The following is a 13,107-nucleotide window of genomic DNA, read 5'->3' as shown; positions in this document are numbered from 1 at the left end:
TGTCTGCAGTTAGTGGAGATCACTGAAACGCGTGCTCTTTTCATCTCTTGTGATGTTAGAACAGAGATGGAAGATCTCAGCTATTAGAAGCAGTTTTCGCACATTTGGTGGACTTCTGGATTAGATTGGGATTCCCAAATCAAATTGCACTACACAACAGAAAATTATTTTCTCTATTCGAAGACCCAAATATAAGGAAATGGACCATGGAATGAGGAGGAGAGAGCATTTGAGGGGAGATCCCTGCCTTAAAGAGGAGGTAGAAAAGGAGAGGGAGTGAAGTTTTATGGGGCCAAAACTCTAAGATGCCCCCAAAGTGTTGTGCTTTGTGCTTCTACAACCTTAAATCAAAGAAATAAAATCTTAATAGCAAAAGCAGGCATGTGTGACAGGCTGGTGGAGAAATATTTTGCAGGCACCCCCACACCCCCAATGGCCCTTGTACTGGGACATGGTGAGTAACTGCCTGGTCCACCCACACATTAGTCTGTTCCTGGGCAGAGCATCAGATTGGGCAGGTTCATGGACCATGGACCCCTTTAGGGGATGAAGGCTTATGGCCAGGATGTTTAGGACTACGAGGCAAGCTGCCCATCTAAGCACAGAACATGTACCAAAACTCCCAGAGCTCCAGTGTGGCAAAGAATTCAGGACTCTGTGGGCTAGATTTTCAGCCTCCCTTATATCTGTCCCTTCAATGAGAAGCATGAGGACATATCATGACAAATATAAAGTGCTTAGCAAAGTAGCACACTGTGTTGATTGCTAATTTTTTTTTTTGTTTGTTTACTAATTCAGTATCATTTGGGATTGAAATTTCAGGTTCAGGTGGTTTGCTGGATCTTTGTTCACCTTTCATGTGCATTCCTCAACAGTAGGCATTTTATTGGGTTAATTCGTTAATTTTCCATTTGAAATACAGAATTGGTCCAAATGATCTGGGACGCAGCCAGGCTCTGCGGGGGCCCCCTCGTCATGTGGTTACCCACCTGGACTGAGAGGATTCGAGTGTCTGAGGTGTGGGAGAAGCTGGGGATGTGAGAAGCAGTATTTGGCCAGTGAAGTGGCAAGCACAGGAAGTGGAGGTTTATTCCAGAAAGTGAGAATAGCAGCAACATAATCAAATCCTTAACACAAATGCATGGTGTATGTGTCCTTTCAAGTTCTTTAGGAAGAAATGAAGAAAAAATTCAGGAGGGCTGGAGTGGCTGAGGAGAGCCGTCTGGAAGGGAGAAGATTTGAGCTAGTCTTAAAACACTGAGGGGAGATGTTTTTGGAGAAGCAGCTTAAGGTTAAGACCAAAATGCTACATCAGGAGTGTCTACCACACTGTGTATAGGAGCAGAACCAAGCCCACCCACTAGGATGGATGTAATAAAAAAGATATACAGGACACCTGGGTGGCTCAGTTGGTTAATCTCTTAATTTTTCCTCAGGTCGTGACATCTGGGTCCTGGGATCGAGCCCTGCATCAGGCTCTGCACTCAGCATGAAGTCTAGTTGAGAGTCTCATCCTTTCCCTCTATCCCTTCCCCCAACTCATGTATGCACTCTCTCTCTCAAATAAATAAATAAATCTTTTTTTTTTAAAAGATGTACAATAACAAGTGTTGGAGAGGAGCTGGAGAAATCGAAAGCCTCACACATTGGTGGAAGGAATGTAAAATGGTGCAACTACTTTGGAAAGCTGATGGTGATTCATCAAGAAGTTGAACACAGAGTAACCATATGACCCAGCCCCTCCCTTCCTAGTATACACCTAAGAACACTGAAGACATATGTCCACATAAAAACGTGTACACAAATGTTCTTGGAAGCATCATTCATAATAACTAAAAACGACCCAAATGTCCAAGGATAAACAAAATGTAGTATATCAATGGACTATTATTTGCCATAAAGAGGAATGAAGTGTTGATTCATGCTACCACATGGATAGACCTTAAAAACATGCTGAGTGAAAGAAACCAGACCCAAAAGGCCAAGTATCATATGACCCCCTTATATGAGTCATCCAGATCCATCCAGTCATCCAACTGTGTAGAGACAGATGGGAGATGAGTGGCTGCCAGGGGCCAGTGGGGAGTGGGGAGTGACCATTTAATGGGTGTGGAGTTTCATTCTTAGGTAAAGAAAATGTTTTGGAATTGGACACTGGTGATGGTGCACAACTTTGTGAAGATACAGGCCTGGTCCTCCACAGCTGAGCTTGAGATATACTGAGCTAGACATGGAGTTGCCCACCTGGGTCACTACTATATACCCAGGGCCCACTGCTGGGGCTTGGGGAGTTAAACAGATGACACCTGCTCCCACCTTTAGAAGCAATTAAGAGAGACAAACATACTGCACAGGCAGCTAGTGATCAAAATGACACTTCTCTCATGGCACGTTGACTCTGTAGAACACGATTCATATTGATAAGTGAGCGGCCTTCATAGTAGGGAATCCCAGGGTTTGGCTGACTCATCCACTAGGTCAGAGGCCGTGCCTACCCCCATTGGCGGTGTGTGCCTGCCTGGGGAGGAGAGTATGAGCTGCTGGAGAGGTCAGGAATGGCACCTTGATAGAGCGCCTTCTGCGTGGGGTTTCTGCCAAGTGGGGAACCTGTGCTCCCCAACACCTGGCACATCCTAGGCTCCTGGAACAGGAGCTTCCTTGGTTTGGCCCAGGCTAGATTTTTTTCCCTCCATGACCCTCAGGAAAAGTACCAGTCAGCTGTCCTGCTGGTGCAAAAGTGCCCAGGAGGTAATGACAGACCCAGGGCACAGGTTTAGGGCATGCTCTCTAGCTCCCTCTTTAAGCATTCTTAGAAAAAGGCTTTACAAAGATGCTCAGACACACAAATGACATGTGTGTGTGGAGGGAGGAGGGCAGAGAGCATTTGTGTGAGTTCACCAACAGGTCCCAGGCCATTCCCACAGATTGCCAGAGACCTGACAGCCGCCGCTCGGCGTCACCTAGCTCTTCTTCGCTCAAAGCTTGACTAACACATATTTCCTGGTACCATGAAGGGACCCTATCCTTTCTGCCCTCATCCTTTTTTTTTTTTTCCCCCAAATGAAGGGGATTCCCTTGAAATAACTGGCAGGTAACTGAAGAAAAATATCCTACAATCTTTTTAACTACATATATTTTTTTTTCTTACATAGTTACATACATTTAAGATGCACCCAACTGAAAACATTTATTTCTTTGCTCACCCAAAGTCTAAACATTATACAACTTACTTACCTAAGCTATTTTTTATATTATCTTTCATCTTTAGAAACTAGATGTGACATCACTGAAAGGCAGGGCAGTTGCCATGGCAAGAGCAGGCATTTCTCTCTACAAGAGCTGAGCCAAAGTCCCACTCCATCGAGTGATGTGGATACTATGGGATACAAGTCCTGGGCCAGAGTGATCGTATTTACACTAGCAGCCCCCATTGCTTGTTCCAAACCCTCTCTGTTCCTTGCTGCATTTCATTTTCTGCATAGTACTTATTGCTACTACTGTAGTATGCTATTTATTTGTTTCTTTTCATGTTTATGGCGGCCTCCCCCTCTAGAGCGTAAACTCTGGGAGAGCAATGATCTTCCTTCTCCAGCTCCTTGAACATATAGTAGGTGCTCAGTAAATGCTTGCTGAATTAATGAATGAAGGTCTGAACCAACACTCTCTATGGTGTGGGCACCAGCCCACACGCATTATGATCATTTAGGATGTCTGTTAAAAGAGCAGGCTCTTGGCCTCATCCGAACCACCAAACCAGAATCTCTGGACGTGGGACCTGAGACATAGCATCACCCATCCCAGCCTGACCTCCTTCGAGGGAATTCCAAAGGAGTGTGGGGTGTAACTGGGTGTCCATTCCTCAGCAGACTCACCCTATAACTGGCAAGCAAGTGGCCAATGATTCCAGAAAAAGTATAATTACGTGCTCAGTGGTGTGGTACCCATTCTGGGTGCAGCCTGGGGTCATGTGGTTAAAGAAGCTTCTCGGAAGACGTGGTTCTGAGACACCATTCAAAACATGTGTTGATTTGTGAGATGGAAACAGGCCCATTTGCAGACCAGCAGGCTTTACAAAGATTTTGAGGTTGTTTATGAGGTTGGCAAAGTTGTACAAACCTAGAGAGGTTTGGTACCAACAGCTATCCAGGTGAGAAGCATGACCTTGGAGGAAAAGCAGGCGCACGAGCTCTCACCTTGCCTTAGTCGCAGACTAATTTTAGAGTCTGGGCAGATCATCTCATCTCTCTGGGCTTTAATTTCTTCACTCATAAAAGACGGGTAATAATTTATGCCAACCTCTCCTGCAGGCCTAGGGTAAGGAGAAAAGGGAGCTAATAGCTGGGATAATAGTTTGGATAATAAGGAATCATGGGAAGAGGCTCTCATTAATATTACCTTTATGATTTTGCAGCACACAATTAGCAATCTCTCCGCATCCCTGTGCCATGAAGTGTCTTGGAGCTACGAATTCTCTGTGGACACTTGACCTTCAAACCCGTCAGGTTTTGTAGATACTAAAATCCAGTTTCCATGGTTTTATTGTCCACTCTATAGCTTGCATATTCACTACATGCTTAAATCCCCGTATCTCCTTCCAAGCTGCTGACTTATGCTCAGGCTCGCTCAGGCCTGCAGGAGTCTAGGGCCCCTAGAACGTGTGTTCTGACTTCAGCCACACAAAAATGGAACAGACGACACACTGTACAATCAAGCTTTCTCATATTTTGGGCACAAGATTCCATCTGAATGTCACTCTGTAATTAGCCCAGGGCCCTGCATTTCCTCAAGCACAAGGGCCGGGGGTGATGGAGATGCTTACACGGCACATCTTCCTTGGGCACCAGCTTGAGTTCCTGGAAATGAATGTTACATTTTGTCATCATATTGAGTCAAACATGCTTCATTGGGTGTCTCTGATCTCACAAGCCTGTCTAAAGAGAAAATTCTAATTCTCCTCTCACACCAAAATTTGGATGTTATGAGCTCACAGCAGGCTGATTGCTGGAATTTCTAAGAATTCCCAAGAGCGCTGCCTCACCATCTTCTAGAACACATCATTTTGCTTCTGCTGCCCTTTTTTTCTTTTCCTGAGGTGCTGCCATGATGATCTTTGATCTCTACAGTCTCATGAGATACCTGCTCCACTGGGCCCCACTGCCCCTGGCTGGTGGCCACCAATGCCACCCGCAGTCAGCCTCATGGGAGGGACAGCCAGGCCTCTCTCATTCCCCACAGCTCAAATAAGATGGTGCGCTGCCTGTCAATTGAGTGTCACTGGAGATTGGGGACAACTGAAGCATTACCCAGAGGGTGACATTGTGCACTGCAGGGCTCCATAGCCAGATTCAGCCACCCTCGCGGTCACCCACACAGCTGTCAGTGGGCTTCCAGGGAGCACCCACACCCCAGCAGTGAGACTCCCCAGGTGGCTCTGCATGCACCCTGTCATTAAGGCCACATGAACCCCAGAGAGAAAACTCTTACTTCTCTTCATTCCTGTCGCCCTCTTTCCTACTCTGGGATTAAACTCTCTTCAGGAAGACAAATATCCATTTTTCTCAGAGGAAAAACATCCACTCCCACCCACAGGGGCTGGTCACCGTCAGCCAGTACCAGCCAGTAGGACAACTGAGGATGCCTTCTGCAAAGTCCAGCCCACTCGGACTCAGGGGCCAGCCGGTAATCAGCCCAGGAGGACAAATCCTGGGTAATTCCCCTCGTGTGAGGTACCCAGAGTAGTCAGCTTCACAGAGACAGGGAGTAGAATGGGGTTGCCCCAGGCAGAGGTGACGGGGGTGGGGAGTGGAGGGGTGCGGGGGTGGGGGGGTGGGGGGAGGTGAAGAGGTAAGATTTAATGAGGACAAAATTGCAGTTGGAGAGCTTGAGAAATGTTTGGAGATGGATGGTGCTGACCGATGCACAACAATGGGAACGCATTTCAGTGCCAGGCTTAAAAGGTTACTGTGTTGAATTTTATGTTAGGCATGTTTTACAATAAAAAAAAAGGGGGGGGGGAAGAAAAGAAGAGAAGAGAAGAGAAGAGAAGAGAAGAGAAGAGAAGAGAAGAGAAGAGAAGGACAAGCAACGAAGAGATACTAAAGCGCATCTAGCCCCTCCCTATACTCCGCATCTCCGCAGCTCATCGCCGCCTCTCCGTCCTCCCTCACCTCCTCGCTCTCCACGCCCTCTACCTCTCCTCCATCTCCTCTACCTCGCCTCTCCTCCCCTCTCCTCCTCTCCTAAGAGAAGAGAAGAGAAGAGAAGAGAAGAGAAGGATCAAGGAAGGGTGAGCCTGGGTCACACTGTGCCAGTCCGGGCAGATCCTGTTGCAGCTCGCTGCACCCCTGTGAGCACATTTGCACCAAAGGGCATGCAAACACCAGAGCAACACATTTTTCTGCTGAGGCTAGATCCACATTGGGGAGAAAAAAAAATATATATATATATATATTTTATATAACTAACTCTGCAGGGGTGCACTCCGTGGGTACACATAACTGCCCTCAGGGGATCAGGATGGAGCAGAGCTGGCCTCTCTGAGCTCACCTCTCTGACCTCAAGCCCCTTCCTGACCACTCTGTTCCAAACAAGAGGTCTCTCCGGGGCATTCAGAACCTCCACCTCACCCATGCGGAAAGTACTGGCTACTTCTCAGTGGCAAGGGCTGTGCGAGCAACAGGTTGTGCGCAGGTAGGTCATGGGCACCTTGCCATCGGCATGGACGTGAAAGGTCAAACTAGAGTCCAAGGAACTGTTTAGTCTTTCCTGGGTCGACACCTCCTCCCATCCCCATCCCCGTCCCTGGGGATTGCTCTCTCACTCTCAGCCTTAGGGAGCATTTCAGTGGAAAGGTTTGGAAGCCTGGTCCAGTGTCAACGGCTGCTGAAATCCCATGTTGGGAAAGACTAGGGTTCTGTCTCTCCTGCCTAGGGCCCCGCTCCGGCCCTGGGAAATGCTCACGGTTGACCAGATCACACTTCTCCACTCGTGCACACTTTGAACACAGTGACTGGAAAGGGGGTTTGAGCAGGAGAAGGAAACAGAACCACATGACGGGCAGCAGGGAAACCCCAGAAGGAGGAACCCCCACTATGGTTCACCAACCCTGGGCAGCCCCTCCACACATGCCTGCAGGGCCTGGGAGTGCCAGACCCCCTTCTCCCCCCCTGCCCCTCTCCCTTCTGCCCCCCAAACCCCCTATTTTCCCTGCCTCTCCCCCCACCTCTCCACCCCCCAGCAGGCCCCCGTGGGGCTCTGGGCTTCAACACACTCCCTGAAGAAAAAAGAATTCCAAGAAGTCACTATGGATTGTCCTAAGATGGTCATTTCACAACGATAAACTCAAAATTGATGAAACATCTAAATGGGAGACAAGATTCCATCAAAATCCTAGAGGAGAACACAGGCAACACCCTTTTTGAACTTGGCCACAGCAACTTCTTGCAACACATATCTATGAAGGCGGCGGAAACAAAAGCAAAAATGAATTATTGGGACTTAATCAAGATAAAAAGCTTCTGCACAGCAAAAGAAACAGTCAACAAAACTAAAAGACAAGCTACAGAATGGGAGAGGTATTTGCAAATGACGTATCAGATAAAGGGCTAGTTTCCAAGATCTATAAAGAACTTATTAAACTCAATAGCAAAGAAACAAACAATCCAATCATGAAATGGGCAAAAGACATGAACAGAAATTTCACCAAAGAAGACATAGACATGGCCAACAGGCACATGAGAAAATGCTCCACAGCACTGGCCATCAGGGAAATGCAAATCCAAATCACAATGAGATACCACCTCACACCAGTGGGAATGGGGAAAATGAACAAGACGGGAAACAACTGTTGGAGAGGATGTGGAGAAAGGGGAACCCTCCTGCACTGTTGGTGGGAACGTGAACTGGTGCAGCCACTCTGGAAAACTGTGTGGAGCTTCCTCAAAGAGTTAAAAATAGACCTGCCCTACGACCCAGCAATTGCACTGCTGGGGATTTCCCCAAAGATACAGATGCAATGAAACGCCGGGACACCTGCACCCTGATGTTTATAGCAGCAATGTCCACAATAGCCAAGCTGTGGAAGGAGCCTCGGTGCCCATTGGGAGATGAATGGATAAAGAAGATGTGGTCTATATACACCATGGAGTATTCCTCAGCCATTAGAAACGACAAATACCCACCATTCACTTCGATGTGGATGGACCAGAGTGAAGTAAGTCAATCAGAGAAGGACAATCATCATATGGTCTCATTTATTTGGGGAATATAAAAAATAGTGAAAGGGAATAAAGTGGAAAGGAGAGAAAATGAGTGAAAATATCAGTGAGGGAGACAGAACATGAGAGACTCCTAACTCTGGGAAACCAACTTCCAAGGGGTAGTGGAAGGGGAGGTGGGCGGAGGGTTGGGGGACTAAGTGATGGGCACTGAGGGGGGGCAATTGACCAGATGAGCCCTGGGTGATATGTTATATGTTGGCAAATTGAAACTCCAATTAAAAAAAAAAAAGAAAAAGACGGTCACGAACAGCATCTGAGCATCTGTTAGGATGGGATTTTTCTAAAGCAGGAAGAAAATATCAAACCTGGACCCAAATCAATCGTTTTCGTTTACTGCTATTAAACATGTTTTCTGCTTCCCCAACTTCCTGAGAAGTTAATCTGAGCAGAAATTATTCTTTTTGTTATTCTTTTTGGCTGCCCCACATCTAAATGCCTACATTTCAGGAACGCCCTCACCTTTTGAGACAAAGCTTGCCTTACCCTGCAATGGAAGAAAATGCCAGAGGCTCACCTTCTCAGACTCTCTTGCAGCTCAGGCAGGGATGCAGGCTCTGCCCATCGGGGTCCCAACCCACTGGACGTTACCAACGTGGGGGTGCAGGGACAAGGCAAGATCCATTTCGGTGCTGGGTGGCGGCAGCCGTACAAGCTCCAGAAACACCTCCAGCCGGCACTAGGCAGCCTCTGGTGCCTGTCGGGACATGAGACGTTGTAGACAATGCTTTTGGCAGCTGTTCCTGGCCATACAGTTCCCAAGCCTAATTGTTTAGTCCTTCTGGCAGTTCCGTCAACTGGCCAGTATCCTTTCTACTATAGCCTCTTTCTCTTTACATAAACCAGAGTTGGTTTCTGTTGCTCAAAACTAAAATTTCCAAATGAAGTCTTCTACTTGCATCATACCAGCACCATGGATTAGAGAATTTTTATCTATTTTAGAATCGACCTTAACATTGCAAAAAAAAAAAAAATAATAATAATAATAATAAGCATACCAGGTTGCTTCAAAGTAAGTTTTAATTCTCTAAAAACATCAGCAGTAAGTTTATGCTTCCTGAAGCCCCATCTTCATGGAGAGGAGTGGACACTGGAAAGAATTTGCAGGACACCAAACGTTTCCCAATGGGCTGATCCGCATACCCAGCTACCGGTTATGTGAAATTCAGGGAGTGCCAGATTTGAGGAAGAGTCCAGACCAGGGCACACGGGACCCCGAGGACAGGCTGGAGCCCCACCTTCCTCCTTCATCCATCCCTCCCTCACGGTTCCTCCTGGAGGCAGGCTCGGGCTGGGTCCCAGGACCCAGAAGGGTTGCACAGGAACAGCAAGAGGGTCCTTGGCTTGAAGGATGAAGGATGGGAATCAGATGTGAGCCAGCAGGAGGCAAAAGCAGAGTTTTCTGAAGATGTATGTATAGAGATGGATGGAGCGTCCAGGAGACTCTGAAAGGAAAGGAGCACGAGTCTCGTCTTTGCTTGGGGCCTGGGGTTTTTACTGGCGATTGTGGTCTGTTGGACGAGTCCCCTTAGGCATTCGGGAATGGGTAGAACAAGGACAGGGGTCAGGTGTCCTTCCTAAGTCACTCATTCCCTGAGCTCAGGGGTCTGGGCGTCAAGGTGTTTGGAGTCAGTGGTCTTGGGGCACATCATGACCATCCCACCCGGTCATTCCTTAGTTGTTACCTATTGTGCTGGAAGACTCCAAAGGTACCAGGATCTTTGTCCCTTACGAGGAGGACATATGCCAGCTGCCTTCCAAGGCCCATGTAGAGTGGGCCGGGGTGCACGCCCTAGCAGAGATAGACACCAGGAAAAGGAGCGAAGGAAAAAAAGTCAACTTTGTAATGCAATCCATTCAGTTTCCTTGTGTCATTCCCAGGACTATAGTAACCATCAGTGGAAGGACAGACACGGGGCAGACAGCACGCACACTGGACTTGGCTCTCCCTGCACAGGGTGCTTCCCCAACGGGGAGCTGGCGCCTGAGATCGGGCCATGCTTAGGGTCTCTTGGATCCCATTTCCCCTACTGGTAAAATAGGTTAGAGGTGTCAATTAAATCAGTGGTTCTGAAATCCTAGTGCAACAGCTGGTACTGGACTGGAAGAAGGAAGTTTTTGTTTTTCACAGGTCCACGTAGAAATGAGCAAACCCCCTCCCCCAAATGAAACAAGTTTTTCATAAAGAGAATTTATTTCTGTTAAAATGCTGTTATATTTTGCTATAATTCACTTTAGATATAATGTCGTGGGGGGTGATAGTAACAGGTGCTTTAATTACTTTATTTGAGTGAATAACAAGTTGGCAATTCTATGTTGGTCTTCTGTATCATTTTGTGAAATTTTATCAGTCTGTGAAATCCAAAAATCTGGAAATTGTTGGATTAATTAAACTCCAAGTTCCCTAGGTGTATACTAAACCTCTTTGTGTCTATAGATTGGACCCACTAGAAGTACCTGGAGAGTATTTAAACAGTTGAGAGTCAGATTTTGATTTAACATTAAAAACTGTGCATAATACTTAGGCAGTAATATATTCTCATAGAATTGGTTGAATTTTTTTCTCATTTGTTTTTATTGAAGTTCAATTTGCCGACATACAACACCCAATGCTCATCCCATCAAGTGTCCTCCTCAGTGCCCGTCAACCAGTCTCCCCAACCCCCAACCCACCTCCCCTTCTGCAACCCTTTGTTCATTTCCCAGAGTTGGGAGTCTCTCATGGTTTGTCTCCCTCTCTAATTTTTCCCACTCAGTTCCCCTCCTTTCCCTTATAATCCCTTCTACTATTTCTTATATTCCCCGTATGAGTGAGACCATATGATGATTGTCCTTCTCTGATGGCCTTAATTTCACTCAGTAGTATACCCTCCAGTTCCATCCATGTTGAAGCAAATGGTGGGTATTTGTCCTTTCTGATGGCTGAGCACTATTCCATTGTATATATATAAAACACATCTTCTTTATCCATTCATTTGTCTTAATTTATTTTTTTAAAGATTTCATTTATTTATTTGAGAGAGAGAGAGCGACAGCAGGGGCAGGGTAGGGGGACAGGTAGAGGGAGAGAGAGAGAGGGAGAAGCAGACTCACCCCTGACCAGGGAGCCCCACTCAGGGCTTGATCCCAGACCCTGGGATCATGATCTGCACCAAAGGCAGATGCTCAACCAGGCAGATACTTAACCATCTGAGCCACCCAGGTGCCCCCCATTGGTTGAATTTAACTGCTATCCTGGTTTTACTCCCTACTGTGTCTTATAAATGGGTTATGGCGAAGACTGTACACCCGCCTTTCGCCATTGGTGAAGAGTTAACGCAGACTTCAGCTAGCTACCTACGTTCTTTCAGAAAACCTTAAACAAAGGACATTACCCTAACCTTTTACCCAGATAGCAGTCAGCATTTGCACTAAGTCTTGCGAGCCTTCCCGGCCTGCCGCACTGCCAGAGCTGGGTGTCACCTGACTTCATTTCAGAGATAGTTGGGGGGTGACTTCAACTGGCAGGGCTCTAAGCAGATGAGTTCGTGCCTGGAGAACAGCAGGTTATTTCAAAGTCTCCATTCGTGCATTTCTTATCGTGCTTATTTCCATTTACCATGTAAGGGCCTACTGGGGATGGAGAAGTGACGGGCATCTTAATTTATGCTAATATTTAAATATCACTATACTTAAAATATGAATCCCTACTTATTTTTTTAAAGCCCCGTTACTTAGTTTCTTGTTTTTGCCTAAGTATCCCAGTTTCCAAATTCAACATATAAGAAGATCCAAACTCTTCCTGACTTGTACACTAGACTAGCTTTGTTTTTCATAAAACTGTCCCTTTTATTCAGAGTACTTATCTCAATCTGCGGTGGGATATAATTACATATAATTATTTGTGTGATTATTTGAATAATAGCTATCACTCCTCTGGGCGGAAAATACTAAGAGATCCAGGATCAGGTTTATTATTGTACACCCTGCACCATATGCTCGGCACGGAGCAGGCTCTCACATCAAAGTTTACTGGTTGAATATGCAAAATGAAGTGCCAGGGCACTGGTCTCTGCTTAACGACAAGTGTCAAAAAATAAATAAATACTCCCTCCTTGTCAACAACCAGCTTTCTGCTGTTCCGTGCCTTCACGTCTAATGGCTTGAAATTCATACAAAAACCAAATCAAGGTGTTGACAGTAACCATTTGGAACTTGCACAGTGGGTACAATCAACCCACAACCCTTTCTAGCTTTTTCTGAAACCCCTTTACCGGATTGTTAAACTGTTAAAATAATTCTACAACTGGCCTAGTTTACAGCGAAAGGTGATGAAATTTTGGGGTTGGGCCTTTTGTCTCTTCTGTAATGACAGAGGTTGCCAGAAGCAAAGACCACAGGGACTTACCCAGGTTGGCTCCTTCTAGAACCATGGGCTGGAGGAGGTGACTCCCTTGTTCCGCAAGCAAGGAACAGCCCTGCCCCAGGGGACAGAGCAAGTCCTGGAAACAGGGTAAAGGTTACCTCAGGGCAGTGAGGAGGCCAGTGCTAAACAAGTCCTGGCACCAGCCAGGTCCTAGCAGGAGGGTATGTGCAAGCTGAAGGAGATGATTTCTAGAGCCAAGAGCCTTGGCCTCCAGGTCATGAGTACCTCACGGCTGCCATGACTCAGGCTGCGACTTGACTTTCTATTCAAGTGCTAAGGCAAGAAGCTCATTCGGAATCCAAAGCAGAGAAGCTGCAGGGGTGGGGGGATCACCTTGCTAAGAACCCCCTCCTTAGCTACCTGTCCTGTTCCCCTGCATCTGCCCCAGGACAGTACAAAGCCAGACCCACCCTCCGGGGCTTGAAA

General features: G+C 46.8%; 1 long non-coding RNA gene across 1 annotated transcript; it reads right to left on the bottom strand.

Moving 5' to 3' along the window:
* Positions 1 to 4,380: 4,380 nt before the first annotated feature.
* Positions 4,381 to 12,801, bottom strand: LOC111090342. The gene is made up of 5 exons (XR_005371124.1): positions 12,664 to 12,801; positions 9,962 to 10,068; positions 9,515 to 9,721; positions 8,794 to 8,973; positions 4,381 to 4,853 (listed from the first exon to the last, which is right to left on the bottom strand). It is a non-coding gene; the product is annotated as an uncharacterized LOC111090342 (long non-coding RNA).
* Positions 12,802 to 13,107: the final 306 nt, after the last annotated feature.

Source organism: Canis lupus, chromosome 16 (genome assembly GCF_011100685.1).
Source record: "Canis lupus familiaris isolate Mischka breed German Shepherd chromosome 16, alternate assembly UU_Cfam_GSD_1.0, whole genome shotgun sequence".
Taxonomy (NCBI): domain Eukaryota; kingdom Metazoa; phylum Chordata; class Mammalia; order Carnivora; family Canidae; genus Canis; species Canis lupus.
The sequence above is the reverse complement of the archived record's forward strand: the minus strand, read 5'-3'. Positions and strand labels throughout refer to the sequence as shown.